The sequence below is a fragment of the Peromyscus californicus genome, unplaced genomic scaffold, assembly GCF_007827085.1.
Source record: "Peromyscus californicus insignis strain IS unplaced genomic scaffold, ASM782708v3 Scaffold_19__1_contigs__length_69161282, whole genome shotgun sequence".
Lineage (NCBI taxonomy): Eukaryota > Metazoa > Chordata > Mammalia > Rodentia > Cricetidae > Peromyscus > Peromyscus californicus.
In genome coordinates this window covers 38,612,177-38,625,488 of record NW_026294491.1, presented here as the reverse complement: position 1 = coordinate 38,625,488, position 13,312 = coordinate 38,612,177, and the positions used below count along the sequence as shown (strand labels likewise).

The window sequence follows — 13,312 nt, the reverse complement described above, 5'->3', positions numbered from 1 at the left end:
GGCTAAGATGGTTTCCTTTAAAATGGGGTAATTGCATACAGGTGTTTAACCAGATAACCATACATAACATCTCCTCCAGGTGGGCTCTGGGGCCCTGTTCCCCCTAGTGTTTTTGTTCTGACTTTATTTCCCACCTCAGTATCTCTTAGTGCATACGGCAGTGGCCATGAAGCCTCTTCAGCAGCTTGCCCACACTCTCATTCCTTCTGGGCTACTTTTGAGAGCTAGTAAAATTTGTTCTAAACCTTCAGCCTTTCTCGAGGCATCTCCATACTCATCCAGCGGACCCCTCTCATCAAGCAGGTGTGCAGTTCCATACCTTATAGACAAAGACTGCCACCCTGGAATTTTCCGGACCGGAACTCCAGCTCCCAGTGGTTCAGATTTAATTATGTGTCTCACTACCCATAGCAAGATCCAGGCAATCGCCACCATAGCAAAAGACACATCACACACCAGGTCGGGAAGAGTGGCTTTATAAGGATTTCCCCCTTGGATGCTTCACCCTCAGGCTGTTCACCCAGAGCCAGGACCATGCAATTGTTCTTCCCAAACTCATTTAATTGTTCTTCCCAAACTCACCTTTGCGTCTGTCTTGCCACACACTGGGTACCAGTTTGTTGGGTTAACATTTTCTGAGGGGATGCAAGTGAATGTCCAGTCACCCAGATGGGCACCAGTGACAAACCTAAGTATGGTTTCACTGAAGTCCAACTTGGTGAGATCAATGGTTTTATTGGGCCTTCTTACAGAGCAAGGGGTTACTTCACAGGGATGTGAATGATCCTCTTCAACTAGCTACATCACTGCAGAATCCCACCCCTTTACAGATGGCAACCTCATAGAAGCTGCATTATGGAACTCCATTTTTTGTTTTGTTTGTTTGTTTGTTTTGAGACAGGGTTTCTCTGTGTAGTTTTTTGGTGCCTGTCCTGGATCTCGCTCTGTAGACCAGGCTGGCCTTGAACTCACAGAGATCCACCTGGCTCTGCCTCCCGAGTGCTGGGATTAAAGGCATGCGCCACCGCCGCACGGCAGAACTCCATTTTTAATCAACCTTGCACTTCTCTATGTAATTTAGCATCTTCCAAGATCACTCGCAGCTGGAGTAGAGGGGGCAGGAGTAACATCTGGATCCCTATCTGGTTTCCTGGCCTCCCTAGGGACTATCCATAACTCCCTTCCTTTACAAAAGATCTGGCTACCACTGTTCTGTTCTGATCTAGTCTTCATGGCTACAAGACTATGTCTAAAGCTCACATCAGATTATGACCAGAGGAAAAAGCACCATACAACGCAGGCCTAAAGGTACTCATAAATGGATAGATCCCTTCGATAACTCTGTGTGTGTGTGTGTGTGTGTGTGTGTGTGTGTGTGTGTGTGTGTGTGTGTCAGTTACTCTTCATTTGCTGCCACAAAATACCTGCAAAAACAATTTAAAGACAGGGGGTTTGTTATGTCTCACAGTCACAAGGCACAGTCCATCACAGCAGCCGCAGAATGAGGCGGCAAGAGTGTTAGGCAACTAACTGGTCACTCTGCATGCGAGTCAAGAAGCAGAAAGACGAATGCTGGCACTCAACTTTCTTCCTCCATTTTATCCAGTCCAGGACCCCCAGCCCAGGGAGTGACGCTGCCCAGAATTAGGGTGGACCTTCCCACCTCCATGAACCTAATCTATAAACAGACACACAGACATGCCAAGAGAATTGTTTCCCCTGGGGGGTATAAATCCGGTCAAGTTTATATGCAGATTAGTTTCTGTCAAAGTTGACACAGACTGGAGTCACCTGGGGAGAGGGGACCTCAGTTGAGGAACTGCCTCCATCAGCTTGGCCTACCGGCATGTCCGTGGGGCAGTTTCTTGATTCATGATGGATGTGGGAGGGCTCAGTCCCTTGCAGGAAATGTCACCCCTTGTATGGACAGGCAGCCCTGTCTAATTGCATAAGAAAGCATGGTGGCCAAGCCAGGGAGAGCAAGTCAGTAAGCAGCAGTCCTCCGTGTTCTTTGCTTCTGCATTCCTACCCTGGCCTTTCCTCAATTATGGACTGTAACTTGCAAGCCAGATAAACACTATCTTCCCCCAACTTGCTTTCCTGCCAGGGTCTTATCACAGCATTGGACAGAAAACTAAAACAGTTGATAATGGGGCTAAGCATCATAGTCTGGGTGGGTGTCCCCTTCCTACCCACATTCAGTCCTGGCCAGGCCTAGTTACATACACAGAAGACAAGAGGGGCTTCAAATCCCACAGGAAATATTCTGCAGGGGGAGGGGGTATTCTCTAAAGGAGGGAACAACCACACTAGACCTGAACCCTGAAAAAGAAATGCCACTAACAAAGGGGAAGTATCACAAGTGTCACCAGTTTACATCACCAGTTTACATCTCAGGATCTTTAAGGCAGCATGTCTTCTTGGAGGAGGACTCTCTCATGATTTCCTTGAATCACTGTCTTAGAGTTTTTATTGCTGTGAAGAGACACCATGACCACAGCAACTCTTATAAATGAAAATATTTAATTGGGGTGGCTCACTTACAGTTCAGAGGTTCAGTCTATTATCATCATGGCAGGCAGACATGGTGCTGGAGAAGTAGCTGAGAATCCTACATCTTGTAGGCAAAAGGAAATCAACTGAAACTCTGGGTAGTATCCTGAGCATAGGAAGCCTCAAAGCCCACCCCCACAGTGACAAACTTCCTCTAATAAGGCCACACCCACTCCAACAAAGCCACACCTCCTAATAGTGCCACTCCCTATGAGATTATGGGGGCCAATTACATTCAAACTACCACAGACACCAATATGGCTCACTTCTTTGTGGAGAGCGGAGGAAGACTGAGTGTGTGAACCCTGAGTGGAAGTGTGTTGTTGTTGACATGAGCTGGCCATGCTAAGGGCCCTAGCCTCAGACCCATGGAAAAATGGCAAAGCTTATCCCCCAGGATGAGGATCTGAAGGATGCCAAAAAGCCTTCCTCTGGCCCATGTGTGTATGTTGATGGTATGTGCAGAAAATGTCCACCTTTCTGTCTGCCGATATTCACCGCCTGAAGACAGCTCTACTACAGAGACTGCTCCTGCTGATATAAGCCAAGCTGCCTCCTTGATCCAGCTGTACACTGTAACCTCACCTCCATGTTCAATGCTACATAATAACCCCACCGTTCGAGTCTATATAATAAATACGCTGAGGTTCCAGGGTGCTGAGGTTTCTCCCTCAGAGATCTGTTCCCCCAGTCCCAGCCTTTTTTCTGTGTCTGCGTGTTGGTCTTTTTTTCCATTCCCCTCCACACCCTAGTCAGGTCCATCCCGGGAGCCATGTTGGATGTGGCACATCTCCATGTCCAGAGGGTCCTGGTTGTGAGTGCAATCAGTCAGTCTGGCTGGTACGCAAGTGATTGAAGGAATTAGTCTCACATGTGGCTGAGCAGGGGCTCAGCCTTCCTGTCACACACATCCGTAGGGCCGGCCACACCCTCAGGCTTCCTCGGCAAGTCACATATGGGATTTACCCACCAACCTTCTTTCTTTTTTATTTTACTTTATTTTCACAAATGCTAAGCATTTGTTTCTTATTAATCTACACTCAAATCATTAAAAACATGTTTTCCAAGAATTTTAACATGCAGAAGGCTTTTTTAAAAAACTTCTTATAAGTCATTTTAGTACCCTTTTCTCAAGGCAGAGGAAAAATGAGGTTTTGCCAAGAATAAACTCATCACTGCAATTTCAGTGCAGCTTTTAGCTCCAGGCTCATTAACTCTGGCAGGATTTGGATCGAATGAGAAAAGAAATTCCCCTCAGCCACAAGTCTCCAAGTAGCAGCTCAAGATTTTGAACAGCACAACCTTCCCACACACATAAAGCCAAGCTAAACTGGGGAATGGAGCAAGAAAAACATCCACGAGCTTGCCCTCTGTGACACTCAGGGGCCCCCACAGAACCACCAAGGATCTTTCCAGTCTCAAATAAAAGATGTCAGCCGGGGCACCTTAGCAGCCTACGTAACCGCCAGCCTTTGAGGAATAAATATCTGTCTTAGAGACATGCTTAGCCAGGCAGTGCCAATCAGAGGGTCATCTGGGCCCACTGCAAGGTAGAGGCAGAGTGGTAGCAAGCCAGTAGTAGCAAAGATGGAATATGTCATCCAACCAGGACCTGTCCCAGTGACAGACAGAGGGTGAAAGGCGGGTGAGGACTTTGCAGGTACAGATGGGCATCAAACTGAGCTTGGTTGTCTCTGGTTTGTATAGACTAGGTTTTATGGAAAGCATGCTTGTGCCTCCCTTCACCCCCCAATTTTAAGTTGAAGTGCCACCCCTCCATATGCTGTCATGGAGAGGGAGGGATTTGGTCGTTAGCCGGAGTCAGGGAGTCAAGGGAAGACACATGGATGCGACCTTCACAAGAAGAGACCCTAAACTGGGTGTGAGAGTGCACACCTGTAACCCCAGAACCTGGAGGCTAAAGAAGGAGGATTTGGGTTTGAAAGCAGCCTGGGCTACCAGAGAGAGAGAGAGAGATCAGGCTTCCCGATCTATCTTCCCAACCTCCTGAACTTGTGAAAATGTGTTTCTGTTGTTTGAGCTGCCCATTCTATGAGACTATTTTTGAGGCAGACAAAGTAGAGAGTCTGTGTGTTTATTCCGGCAAGGATACCCCAAAGTCTCAGAGTTTGGAAGGAAGTGGGGGGAAAAATCCCTTAGGATGAGGCCAGTAAGCCGTGCTCCATGCCGGGTGGAACATGATCGCAGGAGGAAATCCCTCATCTACGGCAGGCTTGAGGTCTGTTCAGTTTCCTGTCCTTCCCCTCAGGCTCTCTGCACTCTATCCAGCAATGGTGCCTTCCTACCCACCCTGCGATTCCTCATAGCCTGCTCAGGATTTGGGGCTAGAGGCCTTCACAAAGCAGTTTCCAGGAACCGAATGTGATGGTTGATATCGATATCAACTTGATAGGCTCTAGGATCTCCTAGGAAACAAGCCATGTCTGTAAAGGAACTTCTGGACTGGGTTCGTGGAGGGGGCAAGACACGCCCTAAGTGTGTGCCATCATTCCACGGGTTAGGGTCCTGGGCTGACTAAAAGGGAGAAAGTGAGCTGAGCACCAGCATCCATCTCTGTCTGCTTTGTGATTGCAGATGCAGTGTGGCCGTCACCTCACGCTCCTTCCACCATGATGGACTGTGTCCTCAAATCTGTGAGCCATCACCACACACCCGCTTAAGTTGTCTTTGCTGGGAACATTGCTTCACAGCACTGAGAAATCTGGGTCTCTTCCCTGTGCCATTTGGGCTTCTTCAGACCATCCCTGGCGGGTTTCCTCAGCACTCACTCCAAATCCCTGTGAGTGTGGAGGCCTGGATCAGTCCCTGAAGGCCAACTCTGTGGTTCTGAGACTCTGTGGTGTGGACAAGGGCCATCAGTGTTTCTGGTCGTGTAGAAGTTGAAAAGCCTTTGGAGCCACAGTGACCTGACTTCCAGGCCCAGCTCTGACACGTGTGGGCTGTGTGACCTTAGGCATGTGGTTCAGCCTTGCTAAGCTTTGATGTCTCAGACTCATATCACATTGGGAGAAATGTCTGGACTTGTATTCTTACTGTGGCATTAATATTCTATTTTTGCATGATAAATGTCCTAGTCCATGCTATATCTGAAAATTTCCTCATTGCCTTACTGCACAAAATAGATATTTAGAATGAGTATTATTGATTTGTTGTTGTTTTGTGTGTGTTTGGGGAAATGTATGTACAGGTGTGAGAGGTCCCCAAGTGTCACCCACCTTTTTCTCTCTGTTTGAGACAGAATCTCATTAGGTAGTCCTGGATGCCCTGTAACTCGTTAGGTAGACCAGGCTGACCTCAAAGTCACAGGGATCTGCCTGCCTCTACTTCTCTGTTGTGGGGCAGATCTTTCTTGAGAATGGGAACACAAGACAGACCAAAGCAGCAACTGCAGCAAAGTCCAACGTGGTGAACCAGTGGGTTTCCTGGAGTTCCTTCCTGATGGAAGTCTTGGTGAGGGGTTACTTACAAAGACAGAGCAGGAGGATTCCAAAGCAGCTACATCACCAAAGAGCCCACCCACTGTGGTCATGGCTCAGAAAAGCTGCAACCCTGTAGCTCTGCACAGCTTGCAGGCAGCTGATGGTCCAAGCGTCTCCCCTCTCTGCAGACGGACTGGTCAGAGTCTCCTCCCCTTGGCAATCCTTTCCATACTGCTGGGAAGGGGCCTAGAGAATCTTCCAAGTTTCTGTTCTTCCAGACATGTGACCTTCCGTCCACCTCCTGAGTCCTTCCTGGAAGAAATGCTTCAATTCAGAGAAAAATGCCATACAACACTCCTGAGATTAAAGGGGTGTGCCCGTTGCTGGCTCTGAGACTTATTTTCATTGTTATTCACGTGTATGTGTGCACCTGTGAGTGTATGCCACATGTGTGCAGGTACCTGAGGAGGCCAGGAGGCTGTGAGCTCCCTGAGGTAGGTGCTGAGAGCCAAACACTGGTCCTCTAGCCCAGTGGTTTTCAACCTTCCTAATGCTGTGACCCTTTAATACAGTTCTTCATGGTGTGGTGACCCCCAACCATAAAATCATTTTGTTGCTACTTCATAATTGTAATTTTACCACTGTTTATGAATCATAATGTAAATATCTGATACATGACCCCAAAGGGGTCACGACCCATGTGTTGAGAACCACTTCTCTAGAAGAACAGCAAGTACTCTTAGGAGGTAAGCTGTCTCTTCAGCTCAACATCCACTTTTTCGAGACAAGGTCTCATTGAATGGACTTCATCAGGTAGGTGAGGCTATCTGGTAGCAAAACCCAGGACCCACCTGTTTCCACCTCTCCAGGACTGGTATTACAAGCCTGTGCCACCAAATCTGGTGGGTTTTCTTATTGTTGTTGGTGGTGTTGCTGCTGCTGCTGCTGCTGCTGCTGCTGCTGCTGCTGCTGCTGCTGCTGTTTTACATAAATTCTAGGTTCAAACTCTTGTTCTCGTGCTTGAAAAGTAAGTGCTTTGCCCACTGAATCATCGTCCCAGCCCCTTATTAATGAATCTTTCTAATTTAAAGGCTTCTCTCATTTCTTTGATCACCTGTATTCAATGAGAAGCCTGAAGTCAGCTTGTGCATGAGAAATGTTTTCTTTGCTTAGGTTTGAGCCTTTGATCAGTATTCTGAAATCTCAAGATAGATTGATAACCAGGTATGGAAAATGTTTTGTTGTTCATATGTTTCTTTTTTTAAGATTATTTATTTATTATATATACAACATTCTGCCTCTATGTACGCCTGCATGCCAGACCTCTCTTACCTCATTACAGATGGTTGTGAGCCACCATGTGGTTGCTGGAATTGAACTCAGGACCTCTGGAACAGCAGGCAGTGCTCTTAACCTCTGAGCCATCTCTCCAGCCCCCATTCATATGTTTTTGTCTTGATTGATATTTTCTTCACTCTTTCAACCCAAAGACTCGAGTCCCTTTTTATATTCTGCAGGACTCTGATTGATTGGTGATTGATTGATTGATTGATTGATTGTTGAGTGGTTGGTCAATTCTGTGTAGGAACATGCATGTGCAGATGTGCACATGTGCATACATTATGCTGAGGCCAGAAGACAATGTCAGGGGTCTTTTTAAAGCCCCACCCACCTTGATTTGAAACCAGGTCAATCATTGGCCAAGTAGGCTAGGCAGGCACTGCCAATCAGCAGGCCCCAGAGCTCCATTTGTCCCCACTTCCCTAGTGAGGAGATTACAAGCATGTGACGCCACATCTAGCTTTTTTCTGAGGATCAGACTCAGGCTTATATGTCAAGTACCTTAGCTACCTCCCCATTGCCTTCCTTCTTTATGTTCTTTACCTCTGGAAGATCCACATAAAGGAATTCTTGAACTTCAGAATGCATCTCCTTATGCTGCCAGACACCACCATATGCAGCACTCAGGACACCTATTTATTTTGTATAGATACATGTATGTGCCTGATTTTGTGTCTATGAACCATGTTCATGTAGGAGCCTGTGGAAATCAGAAGAAGGCACTGGATCCCCTGGAACTGGAGTTATGGGGTAGCTGTGAACCATCATATGGGTGCTGGGAATCAAACCCAGATCTTCTGTAAAAGCAGTAAGTATTCCTAACCAATGACCACCCTTTCTAGTCCTTTCAGCTTTTTTAAAAACTATTTTTATGTGTCAGAAGTGGAGTATGTGCACATGAGAGCAGGTGCCCCCAGAGGCCAAAAGCATCAGATCCCCTGGAGATGGAGTTACAGGCAGCTGTGAGCTTCCCAACATGGGTGCTAGGAACAGAACTCGGGTTCTCTGCAAGAGCAATATCTGCTCTTACCTGCTGAGCCCTCTCTCTAGCCTCCAGCCTGATCTTGTCATCACAAAGTTCTCTTCTGCTTGGCCTCTCCTACTAATTCAACTACATATTAAATTCTTCATTGCCAAGGTCTCTTAATTCATCCTTTTCCACAACCCCCTAATCTTGTCTCCTGGTTATGATACTCTCTTCTATCTCCAGGAATAGTTCTTATTCAAGTTCTCATCTTTTCTACTTCATCTTCCAGAAGTGGGTTTTTTATTCCTGTATTCACTTCCGTGATGGTTGGTGTTGACAGTCAGCTTGACAGAACCTACTATCACCAAGACAGGAGCCCCTGGGTGTGTTTATGAGAGGGTTTCTAGTTTTAGGTTAATTGAGATGAGAACACACACCCTGCTGTAGATGGTGAGCCTGGATTGGATAAGAAAGCAAGCCAGGAAACAGCTTGACTCCGTGGTTTCTGTCTCTATTCCTGCTTGAGTTCCTTCCCTGACTTCTTCCGATGAATTGTGATTGGGACCTGTGAGCCAAACAGACCCTTTCCTTACCAATTTGCTTTTTGCTGTGGTATTTATCATCACAATAAGAGAAAAACAAATTAGAACAGAAATCGGTACCCTCGTGTGGAATATTGCTATGATGGACATGACCATGTTGTTTTTAAGGATTATTATGCAAACACTTTGGAACTTGGGGCTGGAGAACCCATTAAGTCCTGGCTTGTGAAGTTTCAAAAGTAGCGAGGATACTTTGGGGGCCGTTTGTGTGATATGGGGCTGAAGAATCAGCACCACTGAAGTGAAAGCTTTGCTTTACTGGGGTAATGGATGCTGGTTAACTGGTTTTAAAGTCATGGAAGCCTTTAGGATTGGAGAGGCCGTGGGAGAAGCTGAGGCTTGGCACCATGTAGAGGGACTGAAGTTCATAAAGAGGGGCCATAGGTAGAGATACAGCCTCATTTACAGTGGAGATCCCATAATACTGGAGCTGCTGGGTATGGTATGGAGCCAGCCTGAGCTTACAAGACAAGATATTTGTGCTGCAGATGGCAGAGCCAGAGAGGTGGAGCTGTCTGAGCCCTTTGGAGCACAGAAAATTTTGAATGAGTCCCAGACATTGGACTCTGAGCTATATACAATGTTCAACTTCAGTTTGGCTTCAAATATAATTATGCCTTGTTTCTTCTCTCTTGGAATAATAAAACATATAATCTGCTTTTGATTTTTAAAGGAACCTAAAGTTAAGAGACTTTGATTTTTTTAATGAACTCTTAAATATTGACTTTTTTTTTTTTTTTTTTTTTTTTTTTTTTTTTTTTTTTTTTTTGGTTTTTCGAGACAGGGTTTCTCTGTGTAGCTTTGCGCCTTTCCTGGAACTCACTTGGTAGTCCAGGCTGGCCTCGAACTCACAGAGATCCGCCTGGCTCTGCCTCCCGAGTGCTGGGATTAAAGGCGTGCGCCACCACCGCCCGGCTAAATATTGACATTTTTAAAGACCATACAACTTTGAAAACTTGGGCTGTGTTTTATATTGTGATATTAACATACGATCTCGGTAGAGAGAAATGAAAAGGCTTTACAGTGATGTATTCGTGTGTCAGGCTGTCAAGGAGTCAGCTGGGCTGGTTAGTTTTTGTCAACTTGACACAAATTAGAGTCACTTGGGGAGAGGAAACCTCAATTCAGGAACTACCTCGATCAGATTGGTCTGTGGTCACATCTCCGGAGCACTTTCTTAATTAATGATTGATATGGGAAGGTCAGACAATTCTGGGGGGGGGTGCTACTCCTAGACAGGTGGCCCCAGATTGTATAATAAAGCAGACAGAGCAAGCCATGAGGAAGAAACCAGAAAGATGCTTTCCTCCATGGCTCCTACCTCCAGGTTCCTACTGGAGTTCCTGCCCTGACTTCTCTCAGTGACGGACTGTGCTCAGGATGTGTAAGCCAAATAAGCCCTCTCCTCCCTAAGCTATTCTTGGTCACAGTGTTTACCACAGCAACAGAAAGCAAACTGGGACACACAGGTAAATAATGTCTGTAGCAGGTATCACTCAGCGCCTCACTCTCTCCATTTTCTGTTGCTGTAATCACATATCTGTCCAGGCACCGGCTTCTGAAGCCTAGCAGTTCAAGATAGTAGAGCTGTTGGTGGTGATGACCTTCCTGCTGTATCATCCCATGCCTGGACACACGACGTGGCATAAGCGTGAGTGTACTAGCTTAGACCCCTCCTCCTCCTCCTCCTCCTGCCACTTCTGCTTCTTCCTCTTTCCCTTCCTCTTCCTCTGCTTCCCTTCTCACTTCCACTTCCTCTTCCTCTGCTTCTGCTTCTTCATAACTTCATAACTGCTTCCATAACTGAAGAAAAAAAAAAGCCCCTCATTGCAGAGCTGGGGAGATATGGGTCATATGGCAATGTGATTGGTCATACAAACATAAGGACCTGAGTTCAATCTAGAACCCATGTTAAAAAGCCAGGCATGGCGGCATGTGCTTGTAATCGCAGTTCTGGGGAAGAGGAGACAGACAGACCCCTGAAGCTCACTGGCCAATCAGAACAACCAAATCACTGAATTCCAAGCCAACAATGTGAGGTCTTGTCTCCAAAAACAAGATGGGCAGAGTCTACGTAACAACAGCAGACACTGATACCTGGCTTCCACACACACACACACACACACACACACACAACCATATATGTACCCTCCCACACATGCAGTCACACCCAAACCAACATCCACGAACACCTACACATACCACATCCACACAGTAAAGTTCTTAACCCCATCCTGGAGGTCACCCCCATGGACCTCAGTTAACCCTGATTACCTCTGAAGGGCCTGGTCTCCAAGTACCGTCAACACAGCATTTGCGATGAAGTCTCTAACGCAAGAACTTTTTACAGGAAATGGTCAGATTGCAGCAATATCGTAGACTCTTCCCCCACAACATGTGGCCACCAGCTGTTCGCAGCATATCCTGAACAGAATAAGGGGGTGAGCGCAGCTGGAATGACCCCTGTGAGTCTTCCTCCTTGTTGCCAGCTCCACCCCAAGAACTCAGCAGCCCTTGTGGGGTTCGGGGAGGGATTCCTATCTGGGAGAAGGCCTTCCACAGCTACAGCCATCCCTCAGCACAGCCACCGAAAGGCAAACATTTACCCAAGATGTTCTGTGTACCCCATCCCAGCCAGCACCAGCCGCCAGCCTTGATGACAAAGGTTTTGAACAGCCCCGAAGCCTAAGCCAGAGCCAAGGAAGCTGTTTCAACCACCAGCCCCTTCAAAGGCTGATGGGAAGTGTTCTGTGTTAATTCCAACCACATGGCAAATTAGGTTCTATTTACCCTCTTTCAAAAATATTTTTCTCCCTTGATTTAATGAAATCTGGCGTTGTGCCACGGTTCTAAGATGGCTGGGCCTGGCCCAGTGAAGAGAGAGAAAGCAGCCTTCTCCCCAAAGGACTAAGCCTTGTCTCTCAAGAACACGTGTCCTTGGTGTCATCATGGCCCCTGTGTGGAGAGAAGGCGCATATAGGAGCCAGGCAGGAGGGAGATGACAGACAGAGGGACAGATAATAAGCAGATAAATGAGAGAGCAGGGTGCACATTTCACTTTAGAACAAGATGCCCTTTGACACTGTGGTCCTGCTCACCCTTTCTTCTACTCCCACCTCCTTACAGCATTTAGGGCGGAGCATGAGAAACAGAAAGGAAGCACTGGGCCTGTCCCTGTAGCCTGAGCTCAAGTGAAAGCCTGCGCCGCCACCGAGGACCTCATAGTCCACCCTCACTCCCATCATGGCCTGGCTGATCTCATGAAGACCTACCTACCCAGGGTGTCAGCTCCCATGCCAAACTAGCACCTGGGCCCACTTTCCCTGGGTCACAGACCCCACCCATGCCATTTCAGACTCACCCTGGGCAGCAACAAACAAGATGCCCTCGTGAAAGTGCTCAGACATCATCCCCTTTCTGGAAGGCCACCCTCCTCCCGGGGATAAGCTCCCAGGTGCTCCAGTGAAGATGGTTAAGTGCTCCCTTCCTTTGATGACAGCAGCACCCAGGTTTGCTTGACCCTCTTCCAGGGCTAGCCTGCAGGACAATGGCTGCTTCGTATGGGTTCCAAAGACCCAGCCTGTCATCCCCATTCAGGTAAGCTCTAGGGGCCAGCCCCACTCTGGAATGCCAAAGGATGAGCGGGTGCACAGTCACTCAGCATGGAGCCCTGACCTACCCCCACAGTGTATACTTGCTGGAGTCACTTGTGCTCAGAAGCTGTTTCCGGGGAAGACGACTTCAGCCAGCTGGCTCCAGAAGCAGTGATGGAAAGCTGGCTCTGAAGGTGGCCTCTGGAGCTGACTCCCTCAGCAGCCCCTGCGACAGGGACCCAGACTGGTAGGTGGAAGGCAGAGAACCCCTGCGTATATAACATTGATGTCGAGGCAAATCATCCTGGGGTAAGCAGGGACCATAGGCTTACAGAATATGCTGGCTAGTTTTATGTCAACTTGACACAAGCCAAAGTCATCTAAGAGGAGGGAACCTCAATTAAGAAAATGCCACCATAAGATAGAGCTGCAGGCAAGCCTGTAGGGCATTTTCTTAATTAGTGATTGATGGGGGAGGACTCAGCCTGTAGTGAGTGGTACCACCCCTGAACTGGTGGTCCTGGGTTCTATAAGAAAACAGGTGATCATAGGACCAACCTAAGCCCTCTCTATATATGTGACAGTTGTGTAGCTTGGTCTTCTTGTAGGACTCCTAACAGTGGGAGCAGGGGCTGTCTCTGACTCTTTTACTGGCCTTTGGGGCCCTATTCCTCACACTGGGTCGTCTTGTCCAGCCTTAATATAAGGCAAGGTGCTTAGTCTTACTGCAACTTGATATGCCATGTTTTGGCAATATCCATGGGAGGCCTGCCCTTCCCTAATAGAAATGGAGGAGAAGTGGATGATGGAGGGTCA

At 47.5% G+C, this 13,312-nt stretch overlaps 1 long non-coding RNA gene across 1 annotated transcript in view; it reads right to left on the bottom strand.

The window, feature by feature from the left end:
* Window positions 1-485: 485 nt before the first annotated feature.
* The window catches only part of LOC128114853 (uncharacterized), an 87,855-nt gene continuing 75,028 nt past the window's right edge, over window positions 486-13,312 (bottom strand). Inside the window, exon 3 of the long non-coding RNA XR_008219919.1 lies at window positions 486-6,305. This is a non-coding gene — a long non-coding RNA (uncharacterized LOC128114853). The remainder of the gene's footprint in view (window positions 6,306-13,312) is intronic.